Source organism: Cherax quadricarinatus, chromosome 19 (genome assembly GCF_038502225.1).
Source record: "Cherax quadricarinatus isolate ZL_2023a chromosome 19, ASM3850222v1, whole genome shotgun sequence".
Taxonomy (NCBI): domain Eukaryota; kingdom Metazoa; phylum Arthropoda; class Malacostraca; order Decapoda; family Parastacidae; genus Cherax; species Cherax quadricarinatus.
The window spans coordinates 3,178,559-3,194,292 of NC_091310.1; positions in this window are offsets into that span (position 1 = coordinate 3,178,559).

The following is a 15,734-nucleotide window of genomic DNA, read 5'->3' on the forward strand; positions in this document are numbered from 1 at the left end:
TCTAATGCCATCTCTGCTGCACTATTTAGTACCCTCTCTATTGCCCTCTTTATTTCCCTCTCTACTACCCTCTCTACTGCCCTCTCTATTACCTTATTTATTACCATCTCTACTGCCCTCTCTACTGCCCTCTCTACTGTCTTCTCTACTGCCCTCTCTACTTTTCATTGCTGCTGCTCTCTCTACTGCCCTCTCTAGTGCCCTCTCTACTGCCTTCTCTTATGAAATATTTAATACCCTCCCTACTGCCCTCTCTACTGCCCCATTTACAACTCTCTATACTGCCCTCTCTACTGCCCTCTCTACTGCATTTTCTGCTGCCCTCTCTACTGCCCTCTCTAGTACCCTATTTACTACCTTCTCTACTGCCCTCTTTACTGCTTTCTATACTTTCTTTTCTACTGCACTCTCTATTGCCCTCACTACTGCTGTCTCTACTACCCACTCTTCTGCCCTCTCCACTGCCCTCTCCACTACCCTATCTACTGCTCTCTCTACTTCTCTCTCCACTGCTCTCTCTACTGCCCTCTCTACTGCCCTCTCTACTGCTCTCTCTATTGCCCTCTCCACTGCCCTCTCTACTGATCTCTCTACTGCTCTCTCTACTGCCCTCTCTACTACCCTCTCTACGGTCCTCTCTACTGCCGTCTCTATTCAGTTCTCTATTGGCCTCTCTACTGCCCTCTCCACTCCCCTCTAGACTGCAATCTCTACTGCCCTTCCCACTGCCCTTTCTACTGCTCTATCTACTGCCCTCTCCACTGCCCTCTCTACTGCCCTCAGTACTACCATCTCTACTGCTCTATTTACTAAGCTCTCTACTGCCCTCTATACTGCCCTTTCTATTGCCCTCTCTACTACCTTCTCTACAACCATCTTTACTCCCCTCTCTACTGCCCTCTTTACTGTCCTCTCCTCTGTCCTCGCTTCTGCCATGCGTACTGCATCATTTACTGCCCTCTATCCTGCCCTCTCCACTGCCCTCTCTACTGCCCTCTCTACTACCATCTCTACTGCCCTCTCTATTACCCTTCTTCTTCCCTCATTACTGCCCACTCTACTTCCCTCTTTACTGCCTTCTCCACTGCCCTCTCCACTGTCCTCTCTACTGCCTTATTTACTGCCCTTTCCACTGCCCTCTCTACTCACCTCTCTACTATCCTCTCTACTGCCCTCTCTACTGCCCTTCTTCTTCCTTCTTTACTGCCCTCTTCACTGCCCTCTCCACTGCCCTCTCTACTGCCCTCCTCCTACCTCCTACACACTCTTTACTGCCCTTCTACTGACCTCTATACTTCCCTCTCTACTGCCCTCACCACTGCCTTCTCCACTGCCCTCTCCACTGCTCTCTCCACTACTCTCTCTACTTCTCTCTTCACTGCCATCTGCACTAACCTCTCTACCAGCCTTTCTACTACCCTCTCTATTGCCATTTCCTCTGCCCTCTTTACTGCTCTTTTCATTGCCATCTAAACTGCCCTCTCTACTGAGCACTCTATTGCCATTTCCACTGCCCTCTCAGGCTGGATCACTGTCAGTCTTGGCAGTTATATCAAGCTGGATCACTGTCAGTCTTGATAGTTAACTCAGGAAGGATCACTGTCAGTCTTGACAGCTATCTCAGGCTGGATTACTGTCAGTTTTGACAGCTATCTCAGTCTGGATAACTGTCAGTCTTGATAGTTAACTCAGGCTGGATCACTGTCAGTCTTGATAGCTATCTCAGGCTGGATTACTGTCAGTTTTGATAGCTATCTCAGTCTGGATAACTGTCAGTCTGGATAGTTAACTCAGGCTGGATTACTATCAGTCTTGATTGCTATCTCACTCTACATCACTATCGGTTAGGATAGTTATCTCAGGCTGGATCACTGTCAGTCTTGACAGTTAACTGTTGCTGGATCACTGTCAGTCTTGACAGTTAACTCAGGCTGGATCACTGTCAGTCTTGATAGTTATCTCAGGATGGATCACTATCAGGCTTGATAGCTGTCTCAGGCTGGATCACTGTCTTTCTGGATAGTTAACTCAGGCTAGATCACTGTCAGTTTTGATAGTTGTATCAGGCTGGATAACTCTCAGTGTTGATAGTTATGTCAGTCTGGATCACTGTCAGTCTTGATAGTTATCTGAGGATGGATCACTGACAGTCTTGACAGTTATCTCATCCTGGATCACTGACAGTTTTGTTAGTAATCTCAAGGTGCATCACTATCGGCTAGGATGGTTATCTCAGGTTGAACCACTACCAGTCTTGACAGTTAAATCAGGCTGGATCACTGTCAGTCTTCACAGTTAACTCAGGCTGGATCACTGTCAGTCTTCACAGTTAACTCAGGCTGGATCACTGTCAGTCTAGACAGTTATATCATGCTAGATCACTGTCAGTCTTGATAGTTATCTCAGGCTGGATCACTGTCAGTCTAGATAGTTATCTCAGGATGGATCACTGTCAGTCTTGATAGTTATCTCAGGCTGGATCACTGTCAGTCTTGATAGTTATCTCAGGCTGGATCACTGTCAGTCTTGATAGTTATCTCAGGCTGGATCACTGTCAGTCTTGATAGTTATCTCAGGCTGGATCACTGTCAGTCTTGATAGTTATCTCAGGCTGGATCACTGTCAGTCTTGATAGTTATCTCATGCTGGATCACTGTCAGTCTTGATAGTTATCTCAGGCTGGATCACTGTCAGTCTTGATAGTTATCTCAGGCTGGATCACTGTCAGTCTTGATAGTTATCTCAGGCTGGATCACTGTCAGTCTTGATAGTTATCTCAGGCTGGATCACTGTCAGTCTTGATAGTTATCTCAGGCTGGATCACTGTCAGTCTTGATAGTTATCTCAGGCTGGATCACTGTCAGTCTTGATAGTTATCTCATGCTGGATCACTGTCAGTCTTGATAGTTATCTCAGGCTGGATCACTGTCACTCTTGATAGTTATCTCAGGCTGGATCACTGTCAGTCTTGATAGTTATCTCATGCTGGATCACTGTCAGTCTTGATAGTTATCTCAGGCTGGATCACTGTCAGTCTTGATAGTTATCTCAGGCTGGATCACTGTCAGTCTTGATAGTTATCTCAGGCTGGATCACTGTCAGTCTTGATAGTTATCTCAGGCTGGATCACTGTCAGTCTTGATAGTTATCTCAGGCTGGATCACTGTCAGTCTTGATAGTTATCTCAGGCTGGATCACTGTCAGTCTTGATAGTTATCTCATGCTGGATCACTGTCAGTCTTGATAGTTATCTCAGGCTGGATCACTGTCAGTCTTGATAGTTATCTCAGGCTGGATCACTGTCAGTCTTGATAGTTATCTCAGGCTGGATCACTGTCAGTCTTGATAGTTATCTCAGGCTGGATCACTGTCAGTCTTGATAGTTATCTCAGGCTGGATCACTGTCAGTCATCTCAGGCTGGATCACTGTCAGTCTTGATAGTTATCTCAGGCTGGATCACTGTCAGTCTTGATAGTTATCTCAGGCTGGATCACTGTCAGTCTTGATAGTTATCTCAGTTATCTCATGCTGGATCACTGTCAGTCTTGATAGTTATCTCAGGCTGGATCACTGTCAGTCTTGATAGTTATCTCAGGCTGGATCACTGTCAGTCTTGATAGTTATCTCAGGCTGGATCACTGTCAGTCTTGATAGTTATCTCAGGCTGGATCACTGTCAGTCTTGATAGTTATCTCAGGCTGGATCACTGTCAGTCTTGATAGTTATCTCAGGCTGGATCACTGTCAGTCTTGATAGTTATCTCAGGCTGGATCACTGTCAGTCTTGATAGTTATCTCAGGCTGGATCACTGTCAGTCTTGATAGTTATCTCAGGCTGGATCACTGTCAGTCTTGATAGTTATCTCAGGCTGGATCACTGTCAGTCTTGATAGTTATCTCAGGCTGGATCACTGTCAGTCTTGATAGTTATCTCAGGCTGGATCGCTGTCAGTCTTGGTTAATATCTCAGGCTGGATCACTGACAGTATTGACGGTAATCTCAGGCTTGATCACTTTCAGTCTGGATAGTTAACTCAGGCTGGATTACTATCAGTCTTGATAGTTATGTCAGTCTGGATCACTGTCAGTCTTGATAGTTATGTGAGGATGGATCACTGACAGTCTGTTAGTTATCTCAGCTGGATCACTGTCAGTCTTGATAGTTATCTCAGGCTGGATCACTGTCAGTCTTGATAGTTATCTCAGGCTGGATCACTGTCAGTCTTGATAGTTATCTTAGGCTGGATCACTGTCAGTCTTGATAGTTATCTCAGGCTGGATCACTGTCAGTCTTGATAGTTATCTCAGGCTGGATCACTGTCAGTCTTGATCAGCTGGATCATCAGTCTTGATAGGCTGGATCACTGTCATTCTTGATAGTTATCTCAGGCTGGATCACTGTCAGTCTTGATAGTTTCTCTGGCTGGATCCCTGTCAGTCTTGATAGTTATCCCAGGCTGGATCACTGTCAGTCTTGATAGTTATCTGGATCACTGTCAGTCTTGATAGTTATCTCACTGTCAGTCTTGATAGTTATCTCAGGCTGGATCACTGTCAGTCTTGATAGTTATCTCAGGCTGGATCACTGTCAGTCTTGATAGTTATCTCAGGCTGGATCACAGTCAGTGTTGATAGTGGATCATCTCAGGCTGGATCACTGTCAGTCTTGATAGTTATCTCAGGCTGGATCACTGTCAGTCTTGATAGTTATCTCAGGCTGGATCACTGTCAGTCTTGATAGTTATCTCAGGCTGGATCACTGTCAGTCTTGATAGTTATCTCAGGCTGGATCACTGTCAGTCTTGATAGTTATCTCAGGCTGGATCACTGTCAGTCTTGATAGTTATCTCAGGCTGGATCACTGTCAGTCTTGATAGTTATCTCAGGCTGGATCACTGTCAGTCTTGATAGTTATCTCAGGCTGGATCACTGTCAGTCTTGATAGTTATCTCAGGCTGGATCACTGTCAGTCTTGATAGTTATCTCAGGCTGGATCACTGTCAGTCTTGATAGTTATCTCAGGCTGGATCACTGTCAGTCTTGATAGTTATCTCAGGCTGGATCACTGTCAGTCTTGATAGTTATCTCAGGCTGGATCACTGTCAGTCTTGATAGTTATCTCAGGCTGGATCACTGTCAGTCTTGATAGTTATCTCTGGCTGGATCACTGTCAGTCTTGATAGTTATCTCAGGCTGGATCACTGTCAGTCTTGATAGTTATCTCAGGCTGGATCACTGTCAGTCTTGATAGTTATCTCAGGCTGGATCACTGTCAGTCTTGATAGTTATCTCAGGCTGGATCACTGTCAGTCTTGATAGTTATCTCAGGCTGGATCACTGTCAGTCTTGATAGTTATCTCAGGCTGGATCACTCTCAGTCTTGATAGTTATCTCAGGCTGGATCACTGTCAGTCTTGATAGTTATCTCAGGCTGGATCACTGTCTTCAGTCTGGATTGATAGTTATCTCAGGCTGGATCACTCAGTCTGGATAGTTCTCAGGCTGATTACTATCAGTCTTGAGTTATCTCAGGCTGGATCACTGTCAGTCTTGAGTTAGTTATCTCAGGCTCAGGCTGATCACTGTCAGTCTTGATAGTTATCTCAGGCTGGATCACTGTCAGTCTTGATAGTTATCTCAGTAGCTCAGGCTAGATCACTGTCAGTCTTGATAGTTATCTCAGGCTGGATCACTGTCAGTCTTGATAGTTATCTTGGATCACTCAGTCTTGACAGCTGGATCACTGTCAGTCTTGATAGTTATCTCAGGCTGGATCACTGTCAGTCTTGATAGTTATCTCAGGCTAGATCACTGTCAGTCTTGATAGTTATCTCAGGCTGGATCACTGTCAGTCTTGATAGTTATCTCAGGCTGGATCACTGTCAGTCTTGATAGTTATCTCAGGCTGGATCACTGTCAGTCTTGATAGTTATCTCAGGCTGGATCACTGTCAGTCTTGATAGTTATCTCAGGCTGGATCACTGTCAGTCTTGATAGTTATCTCAGGCTGGATCACTGTCAGTCTTGATAGTTATCTCAGGCTGGATCACTGTCAGTCTTGATAGTTATCTCAGGCTGGATCACTGTCAGTCTTGATAGTTATCTCAGGCTGGATCACTGTCAGTCTTGATAGTTATCTCAGGCTGGATCACTGTCAGTCTTGATAGTTATCTCAGGCTGGATCACTGTCAGTCTTGATAGTTATCTCAGGCTGGATCACTGTCAGTCTTGATAGTTATCTCAGGCTGGATCACTGTCAGTCTTGATAGTTATCTCAGGCTGATAGATCGCTGTCAGTCTTGATAGTTATCTCAGGCTGGATCACTGTCAGTCTTGATAGTTATCTCAGGCTGGATCACTGTCAGTCTTGATAGTTATCTCAGGCTGGATCACTGTCAGTCTTGATAGTTATCTCAGGCTGGATCACTGTCAGTCTTGATAGTTATCTCAGGCTGGATCACTGTCAGTCTTGATAGTTATCTCAGGCTGGATCACTGTCAGTCTTGATGTTATCTCAGATCACTGTCATAGTTATCTCAGGCTGGATCACTGTCAGTCTTGATAGTTATCTCAGGCTAGATCACTGTCAGTCTTGATATTTATCTCAGGCTGGATCACTGTCAGTCTTGATAGTTATCTCAGGCTGGATCACTGTCAGTCTTGATAGTTATCTCAGGCTGGATCACTGTCAGTCTTGATAGTTATCTCAGGCTGGATCACTGTCAGTCTTGATAGTTATCTCAGGCTGGATCACTGTCAGTCTTGATAGTTATCTCAGGCTGGATCACTGTCAGTCTTGATAGTTATCTCAGGCTGGATCACTGTCAGTCTTGATAGTTATCTCAGGCTGGATCACTGTCAGTCTTGATAGTTATCTCAGGCTGGATCACTGTCAGTCTTGATAGTTATCTCAGGCTGGATCACTGTCAGTCTTGATAGTTATCTCAGGCTGGATCACTGTCAGTCTTGATAGTTATCTCAGGCTGGATCACTGTCAGTCTTGATAGTTATCTCAGGCTGGATCACTGTCAGTCTTGATAGTTATCTCAGGCTGGATCACTGTCAGTCTTGATAGTTATCTCAGGCTGGATCACTGTCAGTCTTGATAGTTATCTCAGGCTGGATCACTGTCAGTCTTGATAGTTATCTGTCAGTCTTGATAGTTATCTCAGGCTGGATCACTGTCAGTCTTGATAGTTATCTCAGGCTGGATCACTGTCAGTCTTGATAGTTATCTCAGGCTGGATCACTGTCAGTCTTGATAGTTATCTCAGGCTGGATCACTGTCAGTCTTGATAGTTATCTCAGGCTGGATCACTGTCAGTCTTGATAGTTATCTCAGGCTGGATCACTGTCAGTCTTGATAGTTATCTCAGGCTGGATCACTGTCAGTCTTGATAGTTATCTCAGGCTGGATCACTGTCAGTCTTGATAGTTATCTCAGGCTGGATCACTGTCAGTCTTGATAGTTATCTCAGGCTGGATCACTGTCAGTCTTGATAGTTATCTCAGGCTGGATCACTGTCAGTCTTGATAGTTATCTCAGGCTGGATCACTGTCAGTCTTGATAGTTATCTCAGGCTGGATCACTGTCAGTCTTGATAGTTATCTCAGGCTGGATCACTGTCAGTCTTGATAGTTATCTCAGGCTGGATCACTGTCAGTCTTGATAGTTATCTCAGGCTGGATCACTGTCAGTCTTGATAGTTATCTCAGGCTGGATCACTGTCAGTCTTGATAGTTATCTCAGGCTCACTGTCAGTCTTGATAGTTATCACTGTCAGTCTTGATAGTTATCTCAGGCTGGATCACTGTCAGTCTTGATAGTTATCTCAGGCTGGATCACTGTCACTGTCAGTCTTGATAGTTATCTCAGGCTGGATCACTGTCAGTCTTGATAGTTATCTCAGGCTGGATCACTGTCAGTCTTGATAGTTATCTCAGGCTGGATCACTGTCAGTCTTGATAGTTATCTCAGGCTGGATCACTGTCAGTCTTGATAGTTATCTCAGGCTGGATCACTGTCAGTCTTGATAGTTATCTCAGGCTGGATCACTGTCAGTCTTGATAGTTATCTCAGGCTGGATCACTGTCAGTCTTGATAGTTATCTCAGGCTGGATCACTGTCAGTCTTGATAGTTATCTCAGGCTGGATCACTGTCAGTCTTGATAGTTATCTCAGGCTGGATCACTGTCAGTTTTGATAGTTATCTCATGCTGGATCACTGTCAGTCTTGATAGTTATCTCAGGCTGGATCACTCTGTCAGTCTTCATAGTTATCTCAGGCTGGATCACTGTCAGTCTTGATAGTTATCTAAAGCTGGATCACTGTCAGTCTTGATAGTTATCTCAGGCTGGATCACTGTCAGTCTTGATAGTTATCTCAGGCTGGATCACTGTCAGTCTTGATAGTTATCTATGGCTGGATCACTGTCAGTCTTGATAGTTATCTCAGGCTGGATCACTGTCAGTCTTTGTTATCTCAGGCTGGATCACTGTCAGTCTTGATAGTTATCTCAGGCTGGATCACTGTCAGTCTTGATAGTTATCTCAGGCTGGATCACTGTCAGCTTGATAGTTATCTCAGGCTGGATCACTGTCAGTCTTGATAGTTATCTCAGGCTGGATCACTGTCATAGTTATCTCAGGCTGGATCACTGTCAGTCTTGATAGTTATCTCAGGCTGGATCACTGTCAGTCTTGATAGTTATCTCAGGCTGGATCACTGTCAGTCTTGATAGTTATCTCAGGCTGGATCACTGTCAGTCTTGATAGTTATCTCAGTCTTGATAGCTGGATCACTGTCAGTCTTGATAGTTATCTCAGGCTGGATCACTGTCAGTCTTGGTAGTTATCTCAGGCTGGATCACTGTCAGTCTTGAAAGTTATCTCAGGCTGGATCACTGTCAGTCTTGATAGTTATCTCTTGCTGGATCACTGTCAGTCTTGATAGTTATCAGCTGGATCACTGTCAGTCTTGATAGGCTGGATCACTGTCAGTCCTGAGAGTTATCTCAGGCTGGATCTCTGTCAGTCTTGATAGTTATCTCAGGCTGGATCACTGTCAGTCTTGATCGTTATCTCAGGCTGGATCACTGTCAGTCTTGATAGTTGGATCTCAGTCTTGATAGCTCAGGGATCACTGTCAGTCTTGATAGTTATCTCAGGCTGGATCACTGTCAGTCTTGATAGTTATCTGGATCACTGTCAGTCTTGATAGTTATCTCAGGCTGGATCACTGTCAGTCTTGATAGTTATCTCAGGCTGGATCACTGTCAGTCTTGATAGTTATCTCAGATAGTTATCTGGATCACTGTCAGTCTTGATAGATAGTTATCTTATCTCAGGCTGGATCACTGTCAGTCTTGATAGTTATCTCAGGCTGGTTATCTCAGGCTGGATCAGTCTTGATAGTTATCTCAGGCTGGATCTGTCAGTCTTGATAGCTGGATCACTGTCAGTCTTGATAGTTATCTCAGGCTGGATCACTGTCAGTCTTGATAGTTATCTCAGGCTGGATCACTGTCAGTCTTGATAGTTATCTCAGGCTGGATCACTGTCAGTCTTGATAGTTATCTCAGGCTGGATCACTGTCAGTCTTGATAGTTATCTCAGGCTGGATCACTGTCAGTCTTGATAGTTATCTCAGGCTGGATCACTGTCAGTCTTGATAGTTATCTGGATCACTGTCAGTCTTGATAGTTATCTCAGGCTGGATCACTGTCAGTCTTGATAGTTATCTCAGGCTGGATCACTGTCAGTTCTTGATCACTGTCAGTCTTAGTTATCTCAGGCTGGATCACTGTCAGTCTTGGATAGTTATCTCAGGCTGGATCACTGTCAGTCTTGATAGTTATCTCAGGCTGGATCACTGTCAGTCTTGATAGTTATCTCAGGCTGGATCACTGTCAGTCTTGATAGTTGATCAGGCTAGATCACTGTCAGTCTTGATAGTTATCTCAGGCTGGATCACTGTCAGTCTTGATAGTTATCTCAGGCTGGATCACTGTCAGTCTTGATAGTTATCTCAGGCTGGATCACTGTCAGTCTTGATAGTTATCTCAGGCTGGATCACTGTCAGTCTTGATAGTTATCTCAGGCTGGATCACTGTCAGTCTTGATAGTTATCTCAGGCTGGATCACTGTCAGTCTTGATAGTTATCTCAGGCTGGATCACTGTCAGTCTTGATAGTTATCTCAGGCTGGATCACTGTCAGTCTTGATAGTTATCTCAGGCTGGATCACTGTCAGTCTTGATAGTTATCTCAGGCTGGATCACTGTCAGTCTTGATAGTTATCTCAGGCTGGATCACTGTCAGTCTTGATAGTTATCTCAGGCTGGATCACTGTCAGTCTTGATAGTTATCTCAGGCTGGATCACTGTCAGTCTTGATAGTTATCTCAGGCTGGATCACTGTCAGTCTTGATAGTTATCTCAGGCTGGATCACTGTCAGTCTTGATAGGCTGGATCACTGTCAGTCTTGATAGTTATCTCAGGCTGGATCACTGTCAGTCTTGATAGTCAGGCTGGATCACTGTCAGTCTTGATAGTTATCTCAGGCTAGATCACTGTCTGGATCACTGTCAGTCTTGATAGTTATCTCAGGCTGGATCACTGTCAGTCTTGATAGATATCTCAGGCTGGATCACTATCAGTCTTGATAGTTATCTCAGGCTGGATCACTCTCAGTCTTGATAGTTATCTCAGGCTGGATCACTGTCAGTCTTGATAGTTATAGCTGGATCACTGTCAGTCTTGATAGGCTGGATCACTGTCAGTCTTGATAGTTATCTCAGGCTGGATCACTGTCAGTCTTGATAGTTATCTCAGGCTGGATCACTGTCAGTCTTGATAGTTATCTCAGGCTGGATCACTGTCAGTCTTGATAGTTATCTCAGGCTGGATCACTGTCAGTCTTGATAGTTATCTCAGGCTGGATCACTGTCAGTCTTGATAGTTATCTCAGGCTGGATCACTGTCAGTCTTGATAGTTATCTCACTGATCACTCAGTCTTGATAGTTATCTCAGGCTGGATCACTGTCAGTCTTGATAGTTATGGATCACTGTCAGTCTTGATAGTTATCTCAGGCTGGATCACTGTCAGTCTTGATAGTTATCTCAGGCTGGATCACTGTCAGTCTTGATAGTTATCTCAGGCTGGATCACTGTCAGTCTTGATAGTTATCTCAGGCTGGATCACTGTCAGTCTTGATAGTTATCTCAGGCTGGATCACTGTCAGTCTTGATAGTTATCTCAGGCTGGATCACTGTCAGTCTTGATAGTTATCTCAGGCTGGATCACTGTCAGTCTTGATAGTTATCTCAGTAAAGCTGGATCACTGTCAGTCTTGATAGTTATCTCAGGCTGGATCACTGTCAGTCTTGATAGTTATCTCAGGCTGGATCACTGTCAGTCTTGATAGTTATCTCAGGCTGGATCTCTGTCAGTCTTGATAGTTATCTCAGGCTGGATCACTGTCAGTCTTGATAGTTATCTCAGGCTGGATCACTGTCAGTCTTGATAGTTATCTCAGTCTTGGCTGGATCACTGTCAGTCTTGATAGTTATCTCAGGCTGGATCACTGTCAGTCTTGATAGTTATCTCAGGCTGGATCACTGTCAGTCTTGATAGTTATCTCAGGCTGGATCACTGTCAGTCTTGATAGTTATCTCAGGCTGGATCACTGTCAGTCTTGATAGTTATCTCAGGCTGGATCACTGTCAGTCTTGATAGTTATCTCAGGCTGGATCACTGTCAGTCTTGATAGTTATCTCAGGGATCACTGTCAGTCTTGATAGTTATCTCAGGCTGGATCACTGTCAGTCTTGATAGTTATCTCAGGCTGGATCACTGTCAGTCTTTAGTTATCTCAGGCTGGATCACTGTCAGTCTTTATCTCAGGCTAGATCACTCAGTCTTGATAGTTATCTCAGGCTAGATCACTGTCATAGTTATCTCAGGCTAGATCACTGTCAGTCTTGATAGTTATCTCAGGCTGGATCACTGTCAGTCTTGATAGTTATCTCAGGCTGGATCACTGTCAGTCTTGGTAGTTATCTCAGGCTGGATCACTGTCAGTCTTGATAGTTATCTCAGGCTGGATCACTGTCAGTCTTGATAGTTATCTCAGGCTAGATCACTGTCAACCTTGATAGTTATCTCAGGCTGGACCACTGTCAGTCTTGATAGTTGTCTCAGGCTGGATCACTGTCAGTCTTGATAGTTATCTCAGGCAAGATCACTGTCAGTCTTGATAGTTATCTCAGGCTGGGTCACTGTCAGTCTTGATAGTTATCACTGTCAGTCTTGATAGTTATCTCAGGCTGATAGTTATCACTAGATCACTGTCAGTCTTGATAGTTATCTCAGGCTGGATCACTGTCAGTCTTGATAGTTATCTCAGGCTAGATCACTGTCAGTCTTGATAGTTATCTTCACTGTCAGTCAGGCTAGATCACTGTCAGTCTTGATAGTTATCTCAGGCTAGATCACTGTCAGTCTTGATAGTTATCTCAGGCTGGATCACTGTCAGTCTTGATAGTTATCTCAGGCTGGATCACTGTCAGTCTTGATAGTTATCTCAGGCTGGATCACTGTCAGTCTTGATAGTTATCTCAGGCTGGATCACTGTCAGTCTTGATAGTTATCTCAGGCTAGATCACTGTCAGTCTTGATAGTTATCTCAGGCTGGATCACTGTCAGTCTTGATAGTTATCTCAGGCTGGATCACTGTCAGTCTTGATAGTTATCTCAGGCTGGATCACTGTCAGTCTTGATAGTTATCTCAGGCTGGATCACTGTCAGTCTTGATAGGCTGGATCACTGTCAGTCTTGATAGTTATCTCAGGCTCGATCACTGTCAGTCTTGATAGTTATCTCAGGCTGGATCACTGTCAGTCTTGATAGTTATCTCAGGCTGGATCACTGTCAGTCTTGATAGTTATCTCAGGCTGGATCACTGTCAGTCTTGATAGTTATCTCAGGCTGGATCACTGTCAGTCTTGATAGTTATCTCAGGCTGGATCACTGTCAGTCTTGATAGTTATCTCAGGCTGGATCACTGTCAGTCTTGATAGTTATCTCAGGCTGGATCACTGTCAGTCTTGATAGTTATCTCAGGCTGGATCACTGTCAGTCTTGATAGTTATCTCAGGCTGGATCACTGTCAGTCTTGATAGTTATCTCAGGCTGGATCACTGTCAGTCTTGATAGTTATCTCAGGCTGGATCACTGTCAGTCTTGATAGTTATCTCAGGCTGGATCACTGTCAGTCTTGATAGTTATCTCAGGCTGGATCACTGTCAGTCTTGATAGTTATCTCAGGCTGGATCACTGTCAGTCTTGATAGTTATCTCAGGTTGGATCACTGTCAGTCTTGATAGTTATCTCAGGCTGGATCACTGTCAGTCTTGATAGTTATCTCAGGCTGGATCACTGTCAGTCTTGATAGTTATCTCATGCTGGATCACTGTCAGTCTTGATAGGCTGGATCACTGTCAGTCTTGATAGTTATCTCAGGCTGGATCACTGTCAGTCTTGATAGTTATCTCAGGCTGGATCACTGTCAGTCTTGATAGTTATCTCAGGCTGGATCACTGTCAGTCTTGATAGTTATCTCAGGCTGGATCACTGTCAGTCTTGATAGTTATCTCAGGCTGGATCACTGTCAGTCTTGATAGTTATCTCAGGCTAGATCACTGTCAGTCTTGATAGTTATCTCAGGCTGGATCACTGTCAGTCTTGATAGTTATCTCAGGCTGGATCACTGTCAGTCTTGATAGTTATCTCAGGGATCACTGTCAGTCTTGATAGTTATCTCAGGCTGGATCACTGTCAGTCTTGATAGTTATCTCAGGCTGGATCACTGTCAGTCTTGATAGTTATCTCAGGCTGGATCACTGTCAGTCTTGATAGTTATCTCAGGCTGGATCACTGTCAGTCTTGATAGTTATCTCAGGCTGGATCACTGTCAGTCTTGATAGTTATCTCAGGCTGGATCACTGTCAGTCTTGATAGTTATCTCAGGCTCAGGATCACTGTCAGTCTTGATAGTTATCTCAGGCTGGATCACTGTCAGTCTTGATAGTTATCTCAGGCTGGATCACTGTCAGTCTTGATAGTTATCTCAGGCTAGATCACTGTCAGTCTTGATAGTTATCTCAGGCTGGATCTCTGTCAGTCTTGATAGTTATCTCAGTCTTGGCTGGATCACTGTCAGTCTTGATAGTTATCTCAGGCTGGATCACTGTCAGTCTTGATAGTTATCTCAGGCTGGATCACTGTCAGTCTTGATAGTTATCTCAGGCTGGATCACTGTCAGTCTTGATAGTTATCTCAGGCTGGATCACTGTCAGTCTTGATAGTTATCTCAGGCTGGATCACTGTCAGTCTTGATAGTTATCTCAGGCTGGATCACTGTCAGTCTTGATAGTTATCTCAGGCTGGATCACTGTCAGTCTTGATAGTTATCTCAGGCTGGATCACTGTCAGTCTTGATAGTTATCTCAGGATCACTGTCAGTCTTGATAGTTATCTCAGGCTGGATCACTGTCAGTCTTGATAGTTATCTCAGGCTAGATCACTGTCAGTCTTGATAGTTATCTCAGGCTGGATCACTGTCAGTCTTGATAGTTATCTCAGGCTGGATCACTGTCAGTCTTGATAGTTATCTCAGGCTGGATCACTGTCAGTCTTGATAGTTATCTCAGGCTGGATCACTGTCAGTCTTGATAGTTATCTCAGGCTGGATCACTGTCAGTCTTGATAGTTATCTCAGGCTGGATCACTGTCAGTCTTGATAGTTATCTCAGGCTGGATCACTGTCAGTCTTGATAGTTATCTCAGGCTGGATCACTGTCAGTCTTGATAGTTATCTCAGGCTGGATCACTGTCAGTCTTGATAGTTATCTCAGGCTGGATCACTGTCAGTCTTGATAGTTATCTCAGGCTGGATCACTGTCAGTCTTGATAGTTATCTCAGGCTGGATCACTGTCAGTCTTGATAGTTATCTCAGGCTGGATCACTGTCAGTCTGATAGTTATCTCAGGCTGGATCACTGTCAGTCTTGATAGTTATCTCAGGCTGGATCACTGTCAGTCTTGATAGTTATCTCAGGCTGGATCACTGTCAGTCTTGATAGTTATCTCAGGCTGGATCACTGTCAGTCTTGATAGTTATCTCAGGCTGGATCACTGTCAGTCTTGATAGTTATCTCAGGCTGGATCACTGTCAGTCTTGATAGTTATCTCAGGCTGGATCACTGTCAGTCTTGATAGTTATCTCAGGCTGGATCACTGTCAGTCTTGATAGTTATCTCAGGCTGGATCACTGTCAGTCTTGATAGTTATCTCAGGCTGGATCACTGTCAGTCTTGATAGTTATCTCAGGCTGGATCACTGTCAGTCTTGATAGTTATCTCAGGCTGGATCACTGTCAGTCTTGATAGTTATCTCAGGCTGGATCACTGTCAGTCTTGATAGTTATCTCAGGCTGGATCACTGTCAGTCTTGATAGTTATCTCAGGCTGGATCACTGTCAGTCTTGATAGTTAGTCTTGATAGTTATCAGATCACTGTCAGTCTTGATAGTTATCTCAGGCTGATCACTGTCAGTCTTGATAGTTATCTCAGGCTGGATCACTGTCAGTCTTGATAGTTATCTCAGGCTGGATCACTGTCAGTCTTGATAGTTATCTCAGGCTGGATCACTGTCAGTCTTGATAGTTATCT